Genomic DNA, 26,148 nt, shown 5'->3' with positions numbered 1-26,148 from the left:
TTTTGGTATTACTGGTGGTTTTAGCACTCAGCATACCTGGTAAATAAAAGTGTCACCTCTCGCCACTGCTGTGCATTAGTTTGAATGCAGCCTGTTAAAGTTCCCTTTCTATGATCTCATCAGTAATAATAAAATGGCAGTAATGCTGAGGAAAAAAGAAAAACTATTGTCTGTAAACTTTCGGATACCTGAAGAAAACTTATTTTAAATAAGTAATTGTTTTAAAAAGTACCTTGCTTACATAATTTAAAAAATAAAGTAAAGTTGGCCCAAATTAAATTTGATATAAAACAAATATGAAAATGTAGCCATGTGCAGTACTATTGAAAACTGAGAATGTGTTCATCGTGATATTTAGTTGTTAATGAAAACAGTAATTAACTTGAATCTTGAAACCGGTGAAGATTGACACACCTACTTTTACAGAGATTCCAACTATAAACAAAAAGCATAGAAACTGCAATTTTACATGTTTTTAAAATTGTAAAGTTGTATTTGCACAGCAGAAGAATTAATTGGGGAAAAAATGTAGATCAAGAATCGTTTTGGAATCGGATCGTGACTCCCAGAATCGGAATCGGATCGGATCGTGAAGTGCCTGAAGATTCCCACCCCTAGTAGCCAGAGGAGTAGAGTCCGTAGGCGATGGCGGGACGACAACCGACCAAGGCGGAGCCGGAGGGACGAGGAAGCCCGATGGAGCTGATGGGCCGACGGGCGACGCTGAAGATGAGGGAGCTAAGAGCCGTGGTGGAGCCGCAGAGTCGGAGGGCCGAGGCGGAGTTCTGGACTCTGAGGCTGGAGGTGGAGATGACGGCTGGACGGAACCAGCGGAGATTCAGGACGGCTGGACGGAACCAGCGGAGATTCAGGACGGCTGGACGGAACCAGCGGAGATTCAGGACGGCTGGACGGAACCAGCAGAGATTCATTACGGCTGGACGGAACCAGCGGAGATTCAGGACGGCTGGACGGAACCAGCGGAGACTCAGGCATAGGCAGAAGAGGGCGGGCGGGTGGGAAGTTCAGGCAGGCCAGTGTTTCTGTGAAAAAGTCTACTAAGTCCCCAGAGTGTAGCTCATGCTCACCCCCAGTGGTGGTGCAGTGGGCAGGGCTCTCTACTAGGGCTGGGCGATATGGCTGAAAACTATATCACGATATCAGTATTTCATATCGGTCGATATCGATAATTATTGATATTTTTTATGACCCATTTAAAATAAGGACCAGGAGAAAAATATATTACATTCAAACATTTTTATTTTAAACTTAACCTTCCTCTGATCCCCCTGATCCTCATAATCCCCTCATTTATTAAGACAGAAATGTCAACAACCATGGAAAACGCAAATAGGCCTAATTAAAATGTAAACATAAGTCTAAAGTCACAATATACACTTAATTATCTCTTAATCCTCAATTCAAACCCCATTCATTGTTGATGAAGTGAATGGTCAAGCTAATGTATGGCCCAGAAGTACAGCTTGACCACAGGTCAGAGGTTGTTGCAAAGAACTTGGCTGATAATATTTATTGCTGCACAGATTGCTGGTTGCCAGTAGCCAACGTTACTTCTTTCCCGGTACTTTAGCCTACTTTGTGTAATAACGAAAACATTTATTTCAGTGAAAAAATAAGTCCAAAACTTTCAACATTTTGAACAATAGGGCCTTACAATCTTTTGCTTTTTTCAGAAATTCTTGTTTTAATTTTTCTGATAATCAAATGAAAGCAAAATCACTGATTTATTTTTAAAAATAAAAATAAACGGAGCTTTAGTGTTAAAATTAATACATAGAAGAAAAAATATATAGAGTTAAAAAAAAGTTTAATAATAATATTATTTTTTCAACAATTAAGTGGTGACTCTTTTTTATTTTATTTTTTATCATATATATTGTTTTATGTAAATTATTTAAATGTGAACATATAAACACCTGCATTATACTGTACAAAGTAAAACAAGACTAATATTGTTCTGTTACATGTTAAACCGTACTTTTATTTTGACAGATTGCCGTGAAGTTTCAGTGTGTAATACAGTATGAATGATGCTAGTTTCACTAATGAAACGGTAAAATTGACACTCACAGCAGCTTCGGAGATGTATTTATTGGAGTTTGTCTGTTCATGTGAGATGCAAAGGCCAAAAATTAGCGGGAGCGTCACGTGTGCAGTATGCGTGTAGTGAAAATCCATTCATACATATAGAGGCAAACGGAACATGCAGGATTCATATTGAAACGGTCTTTTTGCATTTTAGTTTTCACAGACACTAGTCCATATCGCGATCTGAATTAATTAACAGACCAACTTTTGATTTATTGGTCCAAAAATCGACGAATTCCGCCCTATAGTAAAGTCCGTTTTTATGAATGGAGTCCGCGATCCCGTCTGTGAGGAGACATTGTAAACGCGCGATCATGTAGCGACAGAAATCACATGCCGTCGTGTAAATAAGATAAATAACATAAGGCTATTTAGTTTGTTTAATACAACAACAAGGACCCGTTCTGTAGGAAAGATAACCTTAACTTCTATTGTGACCTGGCGCTATATAGAAAATAAAATTAACTGGACGTTAAAGGGGGGCTGGGCGGGCCGACGAAGAATACAAAATATCGAACGTTTTATCGAACACATTTTTTATTTTTATCGATCTCTTGTCCATCGCGATATATATCGTTATCGTTTTATCGCCCAGCCCTACTCTCTACCGCCCTCTCTTGCTCCACAAAGCACTCCACCGTCGTAGCTGTAGAGGCCGGCTCACGCACTTGGTCGGAGGTTATGACCCCATTGGCACTCCATACTGTGGTCGCTCCGGGCTCAGGCTCTCCGTCTGCGGTGAATGCGGGCTCATACTCTGCATGTCGGGGTGATGTTTGGCTGGGCTCTGGGTCTGGAGTGGGGCTGACGTCCTTCTCGATGATGTCCACAGTCCATGACGATCCACAGAACGCCAGCACCCACTCAATGTAATCGGCGAAGCTCTCTCGAGGCCCCTCCCTGGACAGCTGCGCTTTCGTGGCGATGTTAAGTCCTGCACGGAAGAACGTGCACAGGCAGCTGTCCGGGTAATGCGTCTGTGGCGCGAGGAACACAAAGTCTCTTGTGTGGTCCTCGAGAGAGCGGTTCCCCTGCTCCAGGAGGATGATGTAGACGGCAGGGATATCCATAAAGGGAGAAAAAAAAAAACTAAACTCAGAACAAACCAGAAAATAAAGCAGGGAAACACACCGTGAAACTGTTTGGGTCGGTCTTTCTGTCAGGGTTTGCGTGCTGGACTGACGAGACGGGACACGAGATAACAAACAAACGTGATATTTAATATAAATCTTCAAATGTGACAAGTAGAACAGGCAGGAACAGGCACACACGTAAAACATCTAAACAATATAAAGACCGACAGAGACAGACTTATAAAGGGTGATAATTGGTAAAACACAGGTGACACAGATGACTAATAATTACACACAGGTGACGGGGATGAGGGCAAACGAGGGCACAACCAAATGGTGACAAAATGACAGGGGGAGACCAGATGAACAGACAGGACTGTGACAGTACTTGGGCGATCTCTTATCACATTATATTCCCTCACATCTGCTGCGTTTTCAAAATTCTTGCAATTTGATAATACCTATAATAACAAAATAAACTGCGGGCAGCAGATGATTTTCTTATTTAGCGCCTAAACTCTGGAACGAACAATCTACCACTGTTCGGGAGGCAGACACAATCAGTCAGTTTAAATCTAAATTATAGACACATCAATTTATTATTTACAATACTGCGTTATTGACACACTATTGTCCTGATTAATACTGTTTCTCTATAAATAAAGGTGACTTGACTTGAATTGTGTGCACTTTGATGGATTAAATACAGAGCATAATTTACCATACTCTGCAGTTGGCACATGTCACTTCACTTTCACTTTTTCACTTTCAATTAGTGCAAAAAATATTGCTTTTTTTTCTTTTAAAGAAAGTTTAATTTGAGTATTTTTTTATATTATGTTTCCGGAGGTGTAATTACAATATTACTAATGTTTTTGACATGATTTAAAAAATTTAAATTTGATTTTTGAGAGATTAATGACTGTTTTCCACCATTTCCCATCCTCTGGCAGTCAGTTTTTGGTATTTTCCATTTAAAAGTTCAAGTGTAACAGCCAACTTTTATGATTGGCTCAGAAGTAATTATTGTGTGATAAATTTTTCATCTGATGGTTGAGTGGGGAGTTTGTCCCCTTTCTTTTTTTCCTAGCCTCTCTCTAAATTTGTTGAATGTTATTCCCTAGGAGACATAAAATTGGTATATACTAATTGAGATCAGTCTTTGTAGATTTCCTAGATTTAATTAATTGTACAACAGCCAACTTAATCTCTGTAGGGTACCGGCCGACAAGGATCAGGTTTGGAGACCCTGGTGTAGGATCTAGCACACATGCATTACATGTTGTGATGTTAATTGCTTTGTGCCATTAAACTGGGGTTAACTTTTATTTCTTTGTTTTTCCACATTAGGTCTAACAGCACTGAAAGAGGAGAGAGAAGAACTGAATGAAACTGAAGAGAAAGATCAGTTTGAGAATCTTCATGATTTCGTATCTGGAGAAAAATCTTTTTGTTCCTTACAGTCTGAAAAGACTTCTAAACAAAAAAGAACTCAAAAGACAGGAACTATGAGTAATTTAATTTATTGTCAGTGTGGAAAGAGTTTCAAACAACAAAGACACCTTAACAGACACATGAGAATTCACACTGGAGAGAAGCTTCACACATGCAACCAGTGTGGAAAGAGTTTCATTCGTAAAGGATGCCTTAACATTCACATGAGATTTCACAACGGAGAGGAGCCTTACAGATGCAAACAGTGTGGAAAGAGTTTCACTCGTCAAGGATGCCTTAACAGACACATGAGATTTCACACTGGAGAGAAGCCTTACACATGCAAACAGTGTGGAAAGAGTTTCTCTCGTAAAGGATGCCTTAACATTCACATGAGAGTTCACACTGAAGAGAAGCCTTACACATGCAAACAGTGTGGAAAGAGTTTCTCTCGTAAAGGATGCCTTAACATTCACATGAGAGTTCACACTGGAGAGAAGCCTTACACATGCAGACAGTGTGGAAAGAGTTTCTCTCGAAAAGGATGCCTTAACAGACACATGAGAGTTCACACTGGAGAGAAGCCTTATGGTGCGTTCACACACATAGTTGAACGCTTGAACATTTGAGTTCACTCGCGTGCAAATCACTTCACAACAGACGCGATTTCGCATCATGGGAGGGGCTTCTGCGGCCTAGCCGCTGCCAGTCTGATCGTTGCAAACTTCCATTTTTTCCTGCATATATACTTCCTCTGAATAAACACATTGACTAGTCAGCGGGAAATTAGTTGAAAATACGGCGATATGCCGGCTTTAGCTTTTCTCAATATGCATGAGTAAAGAACTTGCTTATGATTTAACAGTTTCTCCGACCTCTTCACTCAGTGTGAAAAGATGGATCTCAAAATCATACAGTCATTGGACCTCTTCACTCACTTCACTCGCTTTCTTCCAAGCAAGATCCTTTTTATTCCTGTTTCGATAAAAAAGGATGTTGTATCGTACAATTCTGGGTGTCCGCACACAGCACAGCAACGATAACTTTCTCCTCCATCTTTGTTAAAAAATTTAGCCTCCTCTCACTGATCATGTCACTACTAGAGCGAACTCCTGATTGGTTACCGTGGCGCGGAATTTCGCCAAAGTTCAGATTTTTCAACTTGTGCGTTTCGCACGGCAAATGCTTAGTTCGCTCAATGCGCGCCGCTTCATTCGCGCTATTCGCAGAATGGCTATTCGTGTCTTTGCATTGACTTAACATGTAAATCACTCGCACTTGCCGCTTCATTCGCGTCAGGTGTGAATGCACAATTACACATCAAACTGTGGAAAGAGTTTCAGTCAACGAGGACAACTTGAAAGTCACATGAAAATATACAATAGAGAAAAGCCTTACAGATCCCCTCAGTCTGGAAAGAGTTTGAATGAAAGCGGAAACCTTAAAGTTCACCAGAAAACTCACATTACAGGGAGCCTTTTTACCTGCCAACAGTGTGGAAAGAGTTTCCCTCATAAAAGATTACTTAACATTCACCTGAGAGTTCACACTGGAGAGAAGCCTTACACATGCAAACAATGTGGAAAGAGTTTCAGTCAAAAAGGAAGCCTTAACAAGCACATGAAGATTCACAATAGAGAGAAAGCTAACAGATCCCCTTAGCATGAACAGAGTTTCAAACAAAATGTCTAGAACAGACAGTTCCGGTCCTTGATTCTGATTGGTTGAGCCACAATCAAAGCTGTTGTAAATTACTCTACGAATATAAACCTCTTTGTTTCTCGGCAACCACATTTACAGTTGAGGTCAAAAGTTTATATTCCCCTTTCAGAATCTGCAAATGTTCCCTTGTCAAATCAATCCTGAAGGATTCCAATAAGAATCCTATACAGGGCTCCTACAATGATATCAATTCTAATACACATTTTAAAGCAATGTGTTTTGTCCATGGTACACTTTACTGTGTCAATTAGCTATATTCTGTTGGACTGAGCTTAAAGGGATAGTTCACTCAAAAATGAAAATTTGATGTTTATCTGCTTACCCCAGGGTATTCAAGATGTAGGTGACATTGTTTCCTCAGCAGAACACAAACGAAGATTTTTAACAAAAAAGGGTGCAGTCTGTTAGCCAGATAATGGCAGTGGATGGGCACCAAACCTTTAAAGGTAAAAACAAAACATGCACAGATAAATCCAAATTACACTCTGTGACTTGTGACGATACATTGTTATCTGAACAGTATTTATATGATTTTTTACCTTTGATACACTGCCACGTCCATCTGTCCTGAGCACGAGTTTAGCTTCTGGTTTGTTACATGTGAACGCACTCTGGAGTTGTATACGCAAACACCGGAAGCGATCTGTCGCATGTATACGACACTCATTGTTTCCACAGTGCACAGAGATTGTGGGTATAGCAGCTATTCAAAATGGTAATTACTTGCACTTATCTTGATTGTTCAAACCGATTTAAAGCTAAAACATTGCATTTGCTTGCGCAAACTCATCCGGGACTTTTTACCGATTTCCCCTTACGGCGTTTGCGTATACTACGCCAGAGCGCGTACACATGTAACGAGCCGGATGTTAAACTTGTGCCCATGCCAGTTGGATGTGGCTGTGTATCAAAGGTAAAAAATAATATAAATACTGTTCAGTTTCTTGCAAAAAAAAAAAGATCGTTTTGTGTCTTAGGACATCAATGTATCGTCACGAGTCGCAGGGTGTAATTTGGATTTGTCTGTGCATGTTTGTTTTACTTTTAAAGGTTTGGTGCGCATCCACTGCCATTATCTGGCTAACAGACTGCACCAGTTTTAGTTAAAAATCTTCGTTTGTGTTCTGCTGAGGAAACAATGTCACCTATGTCAAATTTTCATTTTTGAGTGAACTATCCCTTTAAGATTGATATTTAGTATTTGCTGAATTGTAGATTGTATTTAATAGATTCCATTTTCATGAAAACATTTGCTATTATTTTTCAAAGTTATATTTACATGTGTTTGTTGTTTCCGATGCATCTACACTATTTTGAGCAAGCATCATCAGCGTGGGGCTATTCGAGCGATTTAAAACAGTGAATCATTTTGTGAAGCAATTGATTCAATTGATTCTGAGTTTCGAAAAGATCTGTTTCTATCAACACTAATGTTACTGTTATTAATAAATAAAGCATTACAGTGTTACACTGGCTAACAATTCAGTTCTCAGTTTTATACGCAATTCTTTAAGCGAGTTGTACTGATTTAAACACTTCAAATCAGTTAAAAGCACACACCTTTTTTCAGAGGCAGGAGCGCGGCCCGTGTTTATGACGTCACATCACCAGATCAAAATAAAAGTCTTGTTCACTACAGAGACTACAAAACATTATCTTGGTCTACAAATTACAGGACTGGAAAGAACTTCTGAATATTTCAAAATCTTACCCCCAGTTTCACAGGCTTAAGCCTAGTCCTAGACTAAAATGTAAGTCTCTGCTGTTTCATCTAGAAGAAATTGCACTGACTGATCTTAAAATATATCAGTGCCTTTGTTTTGTTTCAAGATCACACTAGTAATGTTTTTTTTTTTCTAAGGCATGTTTATAAAAATTACTTATGTCTTAATTGAACTATGGCCTAATCTTGGTTTAGGCTAAGCCCTGTCTATGAAACTGGGCCATAAAGTTTTTTTTTTTTTTAGATCAAAATTAAATTAATGTTTGCAGAAAGATTAAAAGGGGTCATCGGATGCCCATTTTCCATAAGTTAATATGATGCTTTAGGGTCCTAATAAAAAGTTTGTAATATACTTTGATTAAAAATTCTCTATGGTAGTGTAAAAAAACACTCATTTTACCTGGTAAAAAAATGCCTCTGTTCTCAGCAAGCGATATCAGAACCTGGCCCTTTAAATGATATGATCCTCTGCTCACCCCGCCCTGAAAATTCCACTGGGGGTCTTTGAAGACACAGTACAACCCTATCCATTTCAAATTTAATTTAAAAACCGGAGTTGGAACCGAAACAAGATGACACCCGCAAAGAAGTTCGGCAATTACGGCTTATACTGGACGTGTCTGAATGGTTAGTAAACTTAATGTCACTTTGATTTATCTTTGTATGTACTGGCAGGGTAGAGTACTGAGACAGATACGAACGCGATGTGTTTACGGAGGTAATGTAATAGCTGACTGAATGAGAGCAAAAAATGATCGGTTAACATAACTTGCCTCGTCCTAATATTGAAATAAATGTGAGTGTTATGGTCTTTACTAATATACAGTTGCAGGCTGTAAACACTTTTGCAGGTATTGCGTTAACGTTACCATTCTTAATGCAGTTATAACTGATCCAAAATGATTTTAAATAATTGTACATGACTTCTTAATCATTAACAGACACCGTTTTAAACCATCTAGCGTTACAAAGCTAAGCTTAATGTAGTTTCACTACAACGTACACAGTTTGTAACTAGACAATCACCTTGATGCATTGTTCATTATAAACGTGTGATTATGAATTATACTGAGACATATTAACATAGAGAAGACGACATAACCAGGTTCTCTGAGCGTGTAAGTTACACTTTATCCACATTCATCGTGAAACGCGTTAACTTTAGCACATTATTAGAAAAGGCGATTAGCAAAGATTCATATAAAAAGAAATTACACTCACTTCTTCTGGTGAAGATGAAGCAGGAACACGAATAGTTACAGACCCATTTTTCTGCAGCAGCTTCACAAAACCTGCTTTATACTGACCCTCGTTTTTAAAGCAGTATGGTGAGAATACAATTATATAATTGATAATTAATATAATTGTGATAATTCACAATGAAAATAATCCATTAATATGCTCTCAGTGTGGAAAGAGTTTTATGCAGAAAAAAACCCTTGATGCCCACTTGAGAATTCACACTGGAGAGAAGCCTTTTACCTGCCCTCAGTGTGGAAAGAGTTTCAGGCTCAAAGAAAACCTTAGGACTCACATAAAAAGTCACACTGGAGAGAGACCATTCACATGTGATTGGTGTGGAAATTGTTTTAGAGAACACCTTAATAGGCACATGAAGATTCACTCAAGAGACAACAATTTTAAATGTCATCAGTGCAAAATGAGTTTCACAGATACAAATCTCCTTCAGGATCATGTTAAAACTCACACTGGAGAAAAGGCTTTCATGTGCCATCACTGTGGGAAGAGTTGCTCAAGAGAAGGAAGCCTCAAGGATCACTTGAGAACTCACACTGGAGTGAAACCTTTTACCTGCGAACAGTGTGGAAAGAGTTTCACGACTAAAGGAAACCTTAAGAGTCACAACATAGTTCACACTGGAGCAAAACTCTTACAAGCGTCTTCAGTGTGAGAAGAGTTTCAGATGTCAATGCAGCATGAATCATCATTTGAAAACTCATTCTGGGAAGAAATCGCCATTTTCCTTCGAGTGAAAAAGTTTACAAAAAGAAGCAATTTCTATGATCATTCTGGAAGACATTCAATGGTAGTCACTGTAATAATTACAATAACATTATTTGCCATCACACTTAGAGATAAATGTGAAAAGTCACAAATGTGCAACCTTGTTTGTGTTCTTAATTGAAGAGAATGACAAGAACAAATGCTGTGTGAAATTAAGGCTATGTTCATGCTGCAGCTATATGTGGGCTAAATCTGATTGCCTTCATCATGACCCCTGTTGGACTTTCAAATAGTCCTATGCGTGTTCAAAAATGGTTCAGGAGTCAATCTATCAAAGTTTAAAAGTTTTATTCAAGCTCAGCAAATAGGAGAAATCAAGAGTAACAAACAGCGCTGGAGAAGAACTCGGTGTGCTTCCGAGTTCCTCTGAATTCTCTTTCAGAAACACACCCTTAAATATCATAGTTGTCTGCTATCTATTGACGTCTTCCGTGTATCTTCTCTTGACTGCTGGCGTCTAAAGCAGAAGTTTCTTTCCACCACCCACACACAGCTCATACGTCCTGTTAAACCTTCAAAAGTATCTGTTCTTATCTATGCAGGCCATAACAGGACGTGTTATCCTCCAACCCAGTCTCACGGCAGTTCGTGTTATAGTCACGAAATTTAATCTATTGATTCGTGTTCATGGACACGAATTTCCCTCTTTTTTCGTGTCAGTCAGCACGAATTTCGATCTCATGTATTTAAATGGGAAATATCTTTCGTGTCACTCAGCACGTATTTCGATCTAATGTATTTCTATTGGCAGGGGCGTGTTTACGTTACAGGCGGCCCTAAGCAAAAACCTCCTGGAGGTGGCCCGCGATCGCGTTACTGGGGGGCGGCTGGGTCCCTCCTCGGGAGAAATTGTGATCACGTTCCGGGGGGAGTGCCCCCGGATCGCGTTCCCACCTGAAAAAAATACGATCGCGGGAGAAATTGGTCGTGTCCTGGGGGTTCCCCTTGGGAAAAAGTCGCAATTGAAAAGCAATTGCTTGCTTTGCATGGTGGGTAAACACGCTACTGTCAATGGGAAATATATTTCGTGTCACTCAGCACGAATTTCGATCTAATGTATTTCAATGGGAAATATATTTCGTGTCACTGAGCACGAATTTCGATCTAATCTAATGTATTTCAATGGGAAATATATTTCGTGTCACTAAGCACGAATTTCGATCTAATGTATTTCAATGGGAAATATCTTTCGTGTCACTGAGCACGAATTTCGATCTAATGTATTTCAATGGGAAATATATTTCGTGTCACTAAGCACGAATTTCGATCTAATGTATTTCAATGGGAAATATATTTCGTGTCACTGAGCACGAATTTCGATCTAATGTATTTCAATGGGAAATATATTTCGTGTCACTGAGCACGAATTTCGATCTAATGTATTTCAATGGGAAATATATTTCGTGTCACTGAGCACGAATTTCGATCTAATGTATTTCAATGGGAAATATATTTCGTGTCACTCAGCACGAATTTCGATCTAATGTATTTCAATGGGAAATATATTTCGTTTTTAGTTGTGCCACTGGGGACCACAGACGCTGTATTTTTTTTTTCTAATTTGTTATTTATTTACTTATTTTCGTCAGTGCTTACAGTCAAAAAATATAGTATATACATTCCCCTGGTAAATAAGGAGACTGCAGAGTTGTGCTACGGCTATCGTTTCTTTTCTGAGAAATGCCGTTTTCCATAGATTTGTGTCAAATATAGCCGTAAATAGTACAGTAGCTACATATGAGCCTTACCGACCGTTTACTATGGTGAATATGCCAGCTAAAACTACCCGTCGTAATTCTAATAAACAATATCACACTTATTTTTAATGCCATTTTTATTAATCTCAAACTATGTTATAATTGTCTTTGCTCATCGCTTAATAAGACAGCTGGTAAAACAGCTGTACTAATGAAAATAATATGATTTTGCTCTGCTCCTGATTATTTTCTGAAGCTTACAATTTTATGTTTTTTTATTTGTTTATTTACTTATTTGTTTGTTTATTTGTTTATTGCTCTGTGTCAGTTCAAACCATGTGTATATACATATTTTAAATAATAAATAGAAGAAAAGAAAAGAAAAGAAAAGAGCAATACCCATGAGCCTCAGCCTCCGTTGCTATGGAGACGGAGCTCATTGCACGCAAACCACTGTCCAGGTAGGTTACTAGGCTAATAATTAATGATCACGTTTTGTTTAAATTTTAAAAATGGATCCCTTTCTTTGCCATTAGGCTCGCGTGGTTTACATGTTAGGACAACAATTAAAGCCCGACCAAAGGTTTCCTCATTATCAGCGAAAAAACTTGAACGTGAAATTAGGCTTGCTAAACGGGGCTAGCTAACTTCAATATAAGCTAACTCTAGTTTTAAGTTATGTCAGCCTGGTGGAGCATTGCGTTATTGTCTGGGATATGGGCGATTTTTTCTCAATCATCGTGACCTTATGTTTTAATCGTATCCAAAATTGGCAAATGTCAACATTAAGGAGCGCTAAACACGCTCAAGCAGTGTATGTTTCATTCATACTCGACGCTAGAGGCGCTCTCACGCAGAAAGTACAAAAAAGACTAGTAGAAGTAATTACGAATGACGTGCCAGAAAACCCTAATATGGACAAAGGCTACAGCTGTAGCTATGCTGAATAAAAACAGAAAGGTTGTAACTGATGGAAGGACAATGAAAGAATGAAAGACAAATATATGACACATATGGTATGTGATCATGTTATGAAGTATATAAATAATGCAGTGCTGCTGACATAGCATTAATTACAGTATGGAAACTAAAAAATATATTTTCTGCCTTATCCTGTGATACAGATAAGAAAAAAACAGGGAAAAATATTATAGACTACAAATTATTGGTTATTGTCCAGCAGTGTAGGCTATTTAGCCAATTAAAAGTAAGATAAATATTAAAGATAAATTGGCCTAACATTACTACACATAACATTGCCTTTGAATCTTGGATGAGGAAACCCCAGATGCATGTTAGTGTACAGAAAATAGGAAACTTTTGAGCATTTATAAGAAATCTCTCACTATAGGGGAGCACTTTTTAAACCTTATTTTAGCATAAGTATTCTACACTATATAATTAACATTTTCTGTTCTCCCTCCAGATCCTGTCAAACGAGTCACCTCACCAGTCCGAATCTAGATAGACCTGATTTAGCGAACCCAAAGGCACTTTTAAGAGCCAACCTCTATCTCTCTTGTTATCTTTTTCTATATCTGTCTATTTGTCACAACTTCTGTGTCCATCTGTCTCACTAACTATATTTCTATCCATCTTTCCAATCTATATCTTTATCTATCTCTCAGTCTTTATTTCACAAAATTCCTCTCTCTCTGTCTTTGTCTACTTGTCTGTCTTATCAATTTTTGTCAGTCTGTCTGTCCTTTGTCTGATACAATGCCAGGGGGGTCTACAAAAAAGATTTGTCCCTTTTGTCAGGGCATTTTATTTTGCGCACAGAAGATCTGTTCCCATTGCAAAAAGGAGCAGCCTCTGAAGCAGCGCCTGAAGAAGAAGCTTCAGCGGTTTGATGAGAAGCGAGAGGAATGGAAGGTTGGTCGGAAGAAGAACCACAACATTGCATCCATCAAGGATGAAGCCATTGTCATGGTATGTACAATTTCTTACATGACATTAAACTGACCAGATCATCTAGGAAGTAAATTCAGTGATACCATTTATGATTAATTGAACATGCCAGTCCAAGGTCAGAAATGCTTTTATATGTGAACAAATTTAAAACTACTATTTTACTATCAACTTTGATGTTTTGATTTTGCTAGAATGTTTTTAATTTAATGTACTGTTTTTCTTTCAGTGGTAATACCCTTAAGTAATTACATCTTAGCCTTAACACACCACAGTCCTAAATTATCTACCACAGCAAATATAAGTGATGCCTGGAAATTCCAAATTCATAAAAAACACAGTCATGCATTTATGACAGAATCACAGGTGCAATATATACCTGTTTCGATGAACACAGCCATTACAAATTCTTCCAATTTGGATGCTCTTCTGTTCCAGTCTGCGTAGGTACCCATTCAAATAGCGCCCATCTGTTTTTAATGTAGCTTATGTCAGCAGCTTTGTGTATTCTACACACACATTAAACTTTGAGGAGTGAGACACTGACAATTGATGGTCGTTGTGACATTGCAAAGTAATGGCACTATGGAGCTTTTTAATATGCTTAACATTAGATTATCAGCTTAGAATATACACTAATTTCTATAAATCTATAGATTTTCACTGTCCATTTTTGACAGTGGTAACACAATCTTGCCAATTTAGGTGCAAAACCTGAGCTACTAATGTTGCAGAAAGTTCTTTGATACTCTTATGGTGTCAGATTTATCTTTTTGCTGTTTTTCTATCTACCTTTTTCCTGATTAACCGATGAGTGTCACCATGATGGATTCTAACTTCCGCTTGGATGCTCTAGTGTTCTGATCTACATAGAAACCCATGTTAAAACAGGGTAAAAGGATTGACTAAATTAATTAAACTGAAATGTTTTAATTTTAAGTAAATATAAAAATGTGTGCAATGTTAGGCTGTGCATTAATTTGACAGCATAGACCAGTAATAATATCAATAATATCATACTCTATATTCTCAATAGTAAATGATCTTAGTTGTTTTGCTGTTTTTTTCTATTACTTTAAACCACAAATACACAATGTTGTCATTGCAGCTTGAGAAACTCCATGCCATTGGATACAAGCCAGTTCTGCTTCTTGGAAAAGAGACCAAAAAGAAAGAAAACAAGTGTGAAATATTAACCCCTCGCTGCACACTCTCCTCCTATGCCCAGGACTACCTTCAGAAGATAGGTTCATTTTATGAATACCTTTGTGAAGGTAAGATGCATGCATATATATTTTTAAAGTCAAAGTTCACAACTTGTGTTGAGTAGGTAAAACATTTTTATCAATGTTTAAATCTTAAAGGGATGGCTCCCCACTAAAACTTCTGTAGTCAACTCCTAACCTCCTTGACAGTAGAAACTTGGCGGAGTTTTCCATTTTTCTACAACCAACAGTTTGTTAGTACAATACTGGGTCTTTTAATACAATTAAAGTTTAAGTTAATAAGAATGTATCTTTAGACACTGCTAAAAAGCACTTCCTCAAACCATTTTTGTAAGGATTTGGCAAACTACAACTTGTATGACTGTAAAAACTTTTCTACCTGTCCACTGCCACAAGTTTTATCTGCATGGTATTGTGAAGTTTGAATGTAACTGCACAGAATTTGTGAATGAGGAACTATGACTGTTTCTTTGTGTTTTTTATTTTCATATTTGTCTGTTGTTGATGACTGAAATGTAGTTTTAGGGCGAACCATCCCTTAAACAATTTGTTTAATCAGTCCCCCAAAGAGAACAAGCTTTTGGGAATGATGGGAAGAGCACAACATATGTATGTCAAATTCCAGCTGATCACATTTGCAGTTTGTCATGCGCAAACCTACAAAATTGCACTGTATGATTCAAACAGATTAACACTTAAAACAAAGAGAGTAACCATAAGTTTAAACTGCACTGGATTTAAGCAAAACATAACACTTGTTTAAATTGCACAGGTTGGAACCAGGATTCCAGTGGCAATGATGAGCTGATTACGCTGCACCTCACACCCTGCGAGCCACTGGAGATCACAAGCAACCAGGAGGAGGTGAGGACCACACAGGTGGAAGAGACAACGAACATTCTGGTGGAGCAGATGAGCACTACAGTGGAGCAGGAGACCATAATGGAGGTGCAGGTGGAGCAGGAGACCATTATGGATCGACAGGTGGAGCAGATGAGCACTACAGTGGAGCAGGAGACCATTAAAGAGGGGCAGATGGAGCAGATGAACACTGTGGACAGACAAGGTAATTTGGGCAGATTTAAAGAGTTACAGTTGAAATTTGTAAAGGCTTGAAGTGTTTGAACCATGGGTTACCTTAATGTTACTCGACTCGTGGTGCTTTTTACCCCATAGAGATTTATGCAGGTAAGGGCTGCATGATATACCTTTTCAGCATTGACATTGCAGTGTGTGCATGTGAAATAGTCACATTGCAGGACACATAATGCTAAATAGGGAAAAATAACTCCAACACCTTATGCTATATCTTTTTTGCTGCATGATACACTATATTGCCAAAAGTATTTACTCACCCAGTCAAATAATCAGAATCAGGTGTTCCAATCACTTCCATGGCCAGAGGCCATAAAATCAAGCACCTAGGCATGCTGACTGTTTTTACAAACATTTGTAAAAGAATGGGTCGCTCTCAGGAGCTCAGTGAATTCCAGCGTGGAAATGTCGTAGGATGCCACCTGTGCAACAAGTCCAGTCTTGAAATTTCCTAAATATTCCACAGTCAACTGTCAGCTGTATTATGAGAACGTGAAAGCGTTTGGGAAGGACAGCAACTCAGCCACAAGGTGGAAGGCCGCATAAATTGATGGAGCGGGGTCAGTGGATGCAAAGAGGTCGTTAACTTTCTGCAGAGTCAATTGGATGTCACTTAAGTTCATATGTGAGTCAAGGCATATACTTTTGGCAATATAGTGTACTTAAGTAAAACTCACAAGGTTCTCAACTTCTATGCATAAGCTACAAGAACATTACATCTGATATTAGATAATTAGTTTATATCTGTCTGTACTAGGGCTGTTGAAAATAAATTTGTGAGATTATCATAAATAAATAAAAAAATCATATGCTGAAATGACTATTCCTTTTTCTTTTCTTTTTTTTTAGTACACTTTTATGTCAGGGGCATTGTTGTTATGTTGTTAAAGCTAGGATTGGCAATGTTTGAGAAACTAGACAGAGAAGCTAGATTTTGAAAGTATCCAACTGAAAAAAACCTACCTCTCCTGTCAGGGCTCACACCAAAGCAACTCTCCCAAAACACATGAACATGCCTTGTCTTGACTACTACTAGAGCATTAACCATATCAAACTGTGCTGTACACTCACTCCCCCACCTACAATCCCTGCCGGACCTGAGACTCAAACCTGCAACCTTTAGGTTACAAGTCTGACTCTCCCGTTAGGCCACGACTGCCCCTACCTGCACACACTCCCAACCGTAGCTGCCAATGTTAATATGGTGGAACGGGCCACTGCTTATTACAGACATTTTCTTAGGCTCAATTTGAGCATTAACAATATTAGGATCTTTCTTAAAAATATTTATAAATAAATATTAGAATAATTATATCTGGCCATACCACACCATTATTTTGCCACACCTGCGTTTCCTGAACAAGTCATCAAAAGATCTGCACTTGTTAAAACAAATTGTGATTATTACATGCAGTCTGGGCATAGGAAAACAAAACACATGGGCTTTATGAATCCACCTTAAACCAATCGCATTTAAAATACATGTTTTTTTTTTTTTTTTGTTTGTACATGTACTGCTGTGTGATGTTGTGATTTTGATGTATTTGAATTATTGTGTTTAAACTTTATTTGGTATATGAGTAATCTTCTTTCTCCAAACTCACTGCTGTTTTCACAGGGTCTGCAATGGGTGCAGTTAATCTCAGTTGCAAAAGGAAAAAGCCAGGTATGTAAGTAATGTTTTTAGGGTAATTATTGGTGGTGCTCATTATTCAAGCAGATTCTCTATTTATTTTAATTTAATTAATTACATTGAATTTAAAGGAGACCTATTATGCTCATTTCCAGTTCTATATTTTTATTCTGATACTCCACTAGAATAATTTACAAAAAAATCCTTATTTATCTTAAACTGGGCCTTTATGCAGGCACTCAGTTTGTCATCTGTCAGAAAAAGGATAGAGCCTTCTAGAAGCCTACTATGATTACTATTCTAATGTACCTGCATGTAATGTAAAATGCGGGGCCAAATATAAACAGCGTGTTTGAACACACATTTACTGTAAGAGAGAGGACAGCCTTTTCTCATATTTTGGGGGTCTAGATGCACCAGGGACACATACAGTCTTGAACAAAAATATTGGCACCCCAGCATTTCTGTCAGATAATAAATCCACTGCTTCTCCCATAAACTTTTTGCAGTTACACATTGTTTGTATTGAAACAACACAAAAAAGCAGAGGGAAAAAGCCAAATCTGAGACATTCTACACAGATCTCCAAATCTCTGGACAAAATTAACTTAATATTTGGTAGCACATCCTTTGGAAAAAATAACTGAAATAAATTGCTTCCTGTAACCATCAGTGGGTTTCCCCAACTGCTGTTTTGAGATCTCTATAGACAGGTGCAGTATGCGATTTTGATCTGGACTCATTTCTGGCCACTTGAACCATCCAGTGCTTTGTCTTAAACCATTTTGTGCTTTTTGAAACATACTTTAGGCCATTGTCCTGCTTTAAGACCCATGACCTCTTACAGAGACCCAGCTTTCTGAAACTGGGCCCTGCATTGCACCCCAAAATTCTTTGGTAGTCTTCAGATTTCATAATGCCATGCACACAATCAACACCATCCAGTGCCTGAGGCAGCAAAGCAACCCCAAATTATCAGTGAAACTCCGCCATGTTTGAATGTAGGGACACTGTTCTTTTCTTTTGAAGTCTTCATTTCATTTTCAGAATGATGTGCTTTACCAAAAAGGTCTGTTTTAGTCTTATTTGTCCACAAGACATTCTCCGAGAAGGATTTTAGTCTCCTCGGGTACGTTATGGCAAACTCCAATCTGGATTTTGTTTCTGTGTCAGCAGCGGGATCCTCCTGGGTCTCCTACCATAGCGTCCCTTTTTATTCAGATAGTGATGGATAGTGCAAGGGCTCACAGTTGTCCCCTGTGCCTGCAGGTCAGCTTCAATTTGTTTGGAAGTTGACCGAGGCTCTTTATCTATTCTTTGATCAATCCTTCGTTGCGATCTTTCATACATTTTTCTCATTTGTCGACATCCATGGATATTAGTTTGCTACAGTGCCATGGGCTGTAAACTTCTTGACAGTGTTGTGTACGTGGAAACAGGAACATTAAGATGTCTGGAGATGGACCTGTGGACGGAGACTGTTCATGCTTTTCCACAATTTTTGTTCTCAAATCCTCAAACACTATTTCACTCTTCTTTTTTCCCCTCCATACTCAGTGTGGTACACATAGACACACAACACAAATGTATTAAATTTTTCCACATTTTAACTAGTTTCAAGTGTGATTTCTATGTTGCCAGTACATATGCATTGCTACAGGTAGATTAATTACAAATTAAAGGTTACACATGCTTGAAAAATAATCATTTCTGACGATTCTAAAAAGCTGCCAATATTTTTGTCCAGTTAATTTTTGGAATTCTGTATAGAATGTCTCAGATTTGACTTTATTCTCTACTGTTTTGTGTTGTTCCAATCCAAACAATTTGTAATTTCATTCTGAGAGAATTTTATTATTTTATGAATAATTGTTTTAATACAGTTTAAATCTAGGAATGCCAATATTTTTGTCCATGACTGTATATATGTTGAAAAGACATTACAAAGTGCATTTTGTCCATTTTTTTAATGTTTTTTCTTTCTCCCCGTGTATATATATGACTTTGCTGTAATCTTCTATCCCACAGAGGGACAAAGACATATGACTAAGAGGAAAAAGCCACAAAACAGTAAGTGCATATAAATGTAAATTTGACATTTATTTGACAACTTTTACCCCCGGTTATTTCCTATAGTTCGATTGTTTATTTTTTGTAACTGCTACAGATAATTAGTCCTAACAGATATCCTTTAAAATCCAGCTGTTTTAATGTGTCAAATTTAACCAAAACGAATTGCCAAGCAGTAGAGAAAGCAGCAGTGTAGTGTTCTCAATTGTGAGTTGTGGCACAGCATTAGCATAACCAATACTTTGTTATTCAAGTAAGCATACCACATTGGAACTGAGAGTAGTTAAACCTGGTTCAACTTTTGATTAGTGATAAACATCACTTGTCATCCTTGCAGTTCACTACTTAAGTCTTCAGAGTTGTGTGTTTTTTGTTCCTACTCTAAGAAATATGTGAAACATGTTTTTGATGTTCACAGATTGCTCCTACCATACTCGCCTAGAGGCATTCCCCATCAGGAGTGTAATAAGAGAAAGAGTGAGAAAGGTTAGACAGCTATGTAACAAATGCATAGTTTAGACAGTATGCAGTGTAATATATGATTTACAAACTTGCTTGTGCATTGCCAATACATACCATAACTGTTAGGCAGATACTTTTTTATGTGTTTATTCTTTTTGAATTACAGATTAGAAAGTAACAACCAAATACCAACAATGACCCATTGTATATTGTATCAGTGGAACTCAATTCCTATAACCAAACATAATAGCCTTATGCCAAGAATTGAATAATTGTGTATATGTGTGTGTGTTTTAAGCTATTCTTTAAAAATATATATATATTTTTTTTCTTGATAGGGCAAAGCAGAAATATTGGTTGAATGGGAGCCCTGTCCAATATGGTATGTACTCTTATGGTTTTCTGCTTTATCAATTAATGCAGGCATTATTAATTTACTTGTAATGATGTGTGCTTCACAATTGTTAAAATGTTTGTTTATTGGAAGTACCCAGTAAATAAAATTACAAAAAAAAACTCTCCTGTTTTTAGTGGCAAGGAGTGGGCCCATTCCTGGCAGCCAAAGGATTCTATTCAAATTAATGAGAAGAAATAAAATGTAGAATTTAAACTACATTTTGGTTTCTGCGTGTTTATTACATTGTTTCTGTGCTGCTTCTGATGCCATGTCTCATCTTTCTGTAGTGGTGAAAAGGTGTGAATCCCCAATAAACCTGACACATTGAGTTTAGTCTCTAGTAGAATTAAATAGAAATTCACTTATTCCAAATTATTCCTTTTAATTTTCAGATGTTATTTGGAAACATGTTTTACATTTCATGATTATACATTGCACACTGAATGTTTTTTCATTACATTCGACATATAACTTGATTTCAATGTTCTGTTGTCTGTGCTTTTCAAGTTAACTTAACCTCACAGACCACTCTTAAGAAAACATTCAAAAAAAACATTTAAAGCTGTTCCTCTCTCTGCTGCTGACAGTTGTCATTTCAGGCAAATTGATGTGACAAAAGACTTAAGATCTTCCACCCCATTCACCTCCAGTCCTCATCGGATTCAGCTCGCAGGAGTTCTTCCACTGTGCTTGGAGATGAGATCCACATTCATCCAGATCTCAGCATTTCTATTCACCTCTTCACCATCACCAGTTTCTAGACTCCATGGGGGGATATTCCTTTTCATATCATGCATTTCTTTTCTCCAGACTATGTAGTTTAAACGTATGCACCTTGCAAAATTAGTTTTATTGCTTTTTAAACCTGTAGTCAATAATTAAGCAATAAATGAGCATTTGCTGTATTTTCACTTGTATTTTTGAGAAAGACCACAAATACACTAAAACACTTGCAAAAGATTTTCACTTTTCCTTACATATTAATTAAAGACAGTGATACGTAGAAAAACGTAGACAAAAGAACCTACATTGAGCATATTTATGTGAGGAATTTGTTTACATCACATTGATGTATTAGTTATTTTATTATTTTGAAATTAAAATTTGGTTATAGCTACTACAATTGATTGAACAGTTTTGTCACTAAAACACAGCTATTGATTTATTGTGAAGGTCTGGAGAGCAGGCTACAGACATTTTGAAAGTCTTCATTATTGGGGTATTGTTTGGCCTACTTATATTGCTCCTAATGCTTGCATATTTATAAGCGCAGGGGCAGTTTATTACATTCCTGAGAGGGCTAAACAAACAAATTCAGACCATAAATAATAATAATAATAAAAAAAAAAAAGATAGAATAAATCAAAATTATTTCTGCAGTGACTGACGATTTTTTTCACCCAGATCATCTTAACAATATGTTTCGGCTGTAGGAGACTTGTGATATATTTAGTAAAGATACGTTTTTATAACCCCGTTCCTACTCTGGAAACCGGAAGAACTACAAATATGGTGGCTGATGTGTACGCTCCGTTATGAGTTCTATCGCACATGTCTAGTGGGAATTGTAGTGTATAAATAAACTGGAGGCTGTCCTTACTTGGTTGTTCTACAATAACAGTTAAATATCCCAGATGAACTGACATCCTTACGATTCTTTCCATCTTTATCATCTAAATGCAGTATAATGTATGTTTCAGCTGTAGGAGATTGTCGACATAAATAGTAAAGACACATTTTATAACCCTAATCCTAACCCTACTTTGGAAACTGAAAGAACTTCAAATATGGACGCTGATTTATACGCTCAATAACAAGTTCAATGGCGTGCCTCTACTGGGAATTGTAGTTTTTAAATACATTGATAAATTGCCCAAAATTAGACGATGGCAGTATTAAGTTGCAAGTATTGCTAGGGTTTTTAGGGGGTGGGAAAGACATTGGTGTTATAAGATTTTAAAAGTATAATTTTTAAATGGGAAAAAATGCTTTTGGGCTATTTTTGACAGCACCCCCAGTTGGTGCCCAATAGTTACTATGCTCACATGCTTGCTGGGGTCCAGAACTCTCTATAACAGTTGGTCCCATGTCTGTAGACCTTCTTGTTGCTGGATTATAAACCTTCAAATATGGTCTGAGATGGAGGTTCAAAGGTCAGTATTTAGAAAGCAGGAGCCATGTAGAATCTTTATACTGACATATGTTACTCTCCAGGCCAAGACCTTTCCAATGATATATTTGGTTTGGTTTTAATTTTTTAATTTCATTTACACAAGCCGTCCCAGGCCTGGTTTCAGAGAGCATGTTGAAGACCCAGTATATAAAATGAAGCCTTTTGTTTGTTTGTTTGTTTTTCCTTTTTATGTGGAAATAGTGGCCAAAATGGGTCACCTTCAGAATTTATACAATGACATAATCTGTTTTATTAGCCAATGTATTTGGTTTAGTCCTACAACAATGTTTTAATGGACATGGCTTTACCAAGGCACACCTTCACAGAACCCTTTGTCCAAAATGACTCAGGGTAAAATTGACATGGCCAAACTTTGAACCTTATTTTCATGATGGCATGGAAGAGCTATGTCTCTTACAAGCAGGATCAGGTTGTTTGAAGATAAGCAAAAAGACATACCATAAAGTTTATAACAATTATTGCAGTGTGATGTCAAATGAAACAAGATTCCATGCTATACAGTGCTGTGCAAAAGTCTTAGGCCACTAGAATGTTCACCTTCTAAATAGGTTTTAAGTCAGTAATTCCTATCTTTTGCTGTAGTGTGTCAGTAGGAAATATCAGTTTACATTTCCAAATATTCATTTTGCCATTAATTGTAATAATCCAGTGAAATTTTTGTTTCCACAAGGAGTCTGACAACATCCACAAGGAGTCTGCTCCACACAGAGATCTGATCTCATCATCATCATCATCATCATCATCATCATCCAGTCTGTCGGTAATTACATAAAGAAACAGAACAAACTGCCACAGTTCATCTGGATTTAGTCTGTCTCAGTGTATCCAAGATGCTTCAAGAAACCTACCTGCAAAGCTTACAGTACTGTTAAAAGTTTTAGGCTCTTGTGTAAAAATGCTGTAAAATGAGGATGCTTTCAAAAGTAATGTCATAAATAGATTTTATTAATCAATTAACTTCAATTATATAAATTAAATCAACATTTGGTGTGACCATCCTTTGTGTTTAAAGCAGCTTTTGCTTAGAGGTTTTTCAGGTAGCTTTGCAGGTAGGTTTCTTGAAGCATCTTGGAGATGTTGCCACATTTCTTCTGGATTTAGTCTGTCTCAGTTTGTTCTGTTTCTTCGTGTCATTCCAGACAGACTGGATGAGGATGAGATCAGATCTCTGTGTGGAGCACTGGCTGTTGTCAGACTCCTTGTGCAAACAAAAATCTCACTGGATTATTACATTTAATGGCAAAATTAATATTTGGAAATGTAAACTATTTCCTACTGACACACTACAGCAAAAAAAAAAAAAAAAAAACATTTTAAGCTGGTAAAAATTCCAGTGGCCTAAAACTTTTGCACAGTACTGTATATGTTTAATTTATATTTTTCTTTTTCCTCCAGCTATTACCTTGTATGAACCATTATCACAATTTATTTTTACAGCAATGTATGGAAAAGTTGTCAGATTCATTTATACAGTGATTTTACCAATACAGAATGTGTCAAAGCAGCTTTACAGTATTAAATTGGAAAATAGTGTGTCAAAAATGCAAAAGGACAATAGTAAACACTCAATTTTCAGTGAAAGTCAGTTCGAAATTGATTCAGTGATGTCATCATCCAGCTCAGTTCAGTTGAAATAGTATCTGTGCAAATAGTCAACGATGTTGTTGGAAATTAATTGAAAACATAAAATGCTCTGAAATGCTTTGAAAATACTTTATTTCTTGCTGTTCACAACAATACCAGTAAAAAATACACCACATTCTGTGTATGCATATTGGTCAAACAAGCCATAAGGCTGTATTAATAAACACTGGGTAATGTGGTTAATTTCACTTGAGATGCACCAACAGAACAGAGAATCAAGTTATTTGTCAACTGTAATAACATACAACATAAAGATAAATCATATATTTTTTTCTGTTACATACAATCTGATCCATTATACAAGTACTTAATGTAAGTGTTATGTACAATGTGCTTATAACAGAGTAGCTGCAAGATTTTTCAAATTAAATGTAAGAGTTTTAAAGTGAATTTATAAGCCCTGCACCAATAAAATTAATACCATGAGTCAATGAATAAGCAGGGTAGGGTACTGGCAATCTACCGGTTCCCATTCACAAATGCATGTTTGCTGCATAAAAATATTTGTAGATTTTTTTATTTGGTTTTAACAAAAGCACCAGACCAGCAATATGGCTTCCCACTGCTCCGGGTGTGTGTTCACTGTGTGTGTGTGTGTGTGTTCACTACTGTGTGTGTGCACTTGGATGAGTGAAAAGCAGAGCACAAATTCAGAGTATGGAACACCATACTTGGGCACACATCACATCCTTTCCTTTCCAATACTAAGATTTGTGCATCTTCAAGGAACATTCATGTGCTTACTTAATTGCTTGGCAATCTACAGATAGGTTTAATTTAAACAATATAAAATGCATACAGATTTTGACGTGGTAAATCAATAAGTATACTATCTACAAATACACAAAACTGGGCAAGTCCATTTCCTTCAACACAGTCCTTTGTGCAGCTTCCATCTGGGGAAATACAGAAAAACAAAAAATAAATGCTAAAGTTAGGATAAGACGGTGAAGCTCAGCTGTTTTAGAATCGAAAAGGTGTGTAAAGCATCAATAAATACACAAATAAATTATGAAGAGTAACAGTAATGGGGATATTCCATCAACGCAGCTAATGAAAATTGTGCTCTCTTAAAAAGCATGGCTTGAATTAACATTGACTTTCAGTACAGGCTCAAGCTGTTCCATTTACATAATTTAGCCATGTCTAGTCAACGTTGACTTTAACCAGGCTTGAATAAGCATGTATTGTGCTTGTGCTTGGAGTACATATGCAGCTCATGAAGAGTTTGTTAAATTTTAAGGCTTGTGTCATGCAGACAACAAACAACTCAACTCAAACAAATTGATGAATTGATCCTCTCTTTCCTCCTGCCAATCAGCTGACAGTTTAGTGACCTGACCAGCTGACTTTGCTACAAGCTGATTGGCTGTTGAAACAGGTGCCATGCCTTATATTCTGAAAACAACATCTGGCAAATTGACAAGCTGAGTTGCAGCGACGGCATCAGTCAGCTTGAGTTGAGCTGAGACAGACGTTCTTGCAATGGTCCTAAGCCAGGATTTCCTTAATCTACCTTAATGGAACACCCCCTGGTCTATTTTTGAGAACAAACAAACATGCATATGAATTTACATAATTACCTAAATTGTGTTTTCTTCTTCATCCTCACTGGTGTCAGGACTACTGAGGCCACTTTGATCTTCTGCTTCACCATGTAGAAGTGCAGAGGCCTCAGGGCCTAAAGCAGTCTTGTACTGTTGGAGGACCACTTGCAACCTTTCTGACACCTC

This window comes from Garra rufa, chromosome 4 (assembly GCF_049309525.1).
Source record: "Garra rufa chromosome 4, GarRuf1.0, whole genome shotgun sequence".
Taxonomy (NCBI): Eukaryota; Metazoa; Chordata; class Actinopteri; order Cypriniformes; family Cyprinidae; genus Garra; species Garra rufa.
Note: the sequence above shows the minus strand (reverse complement) of the source record.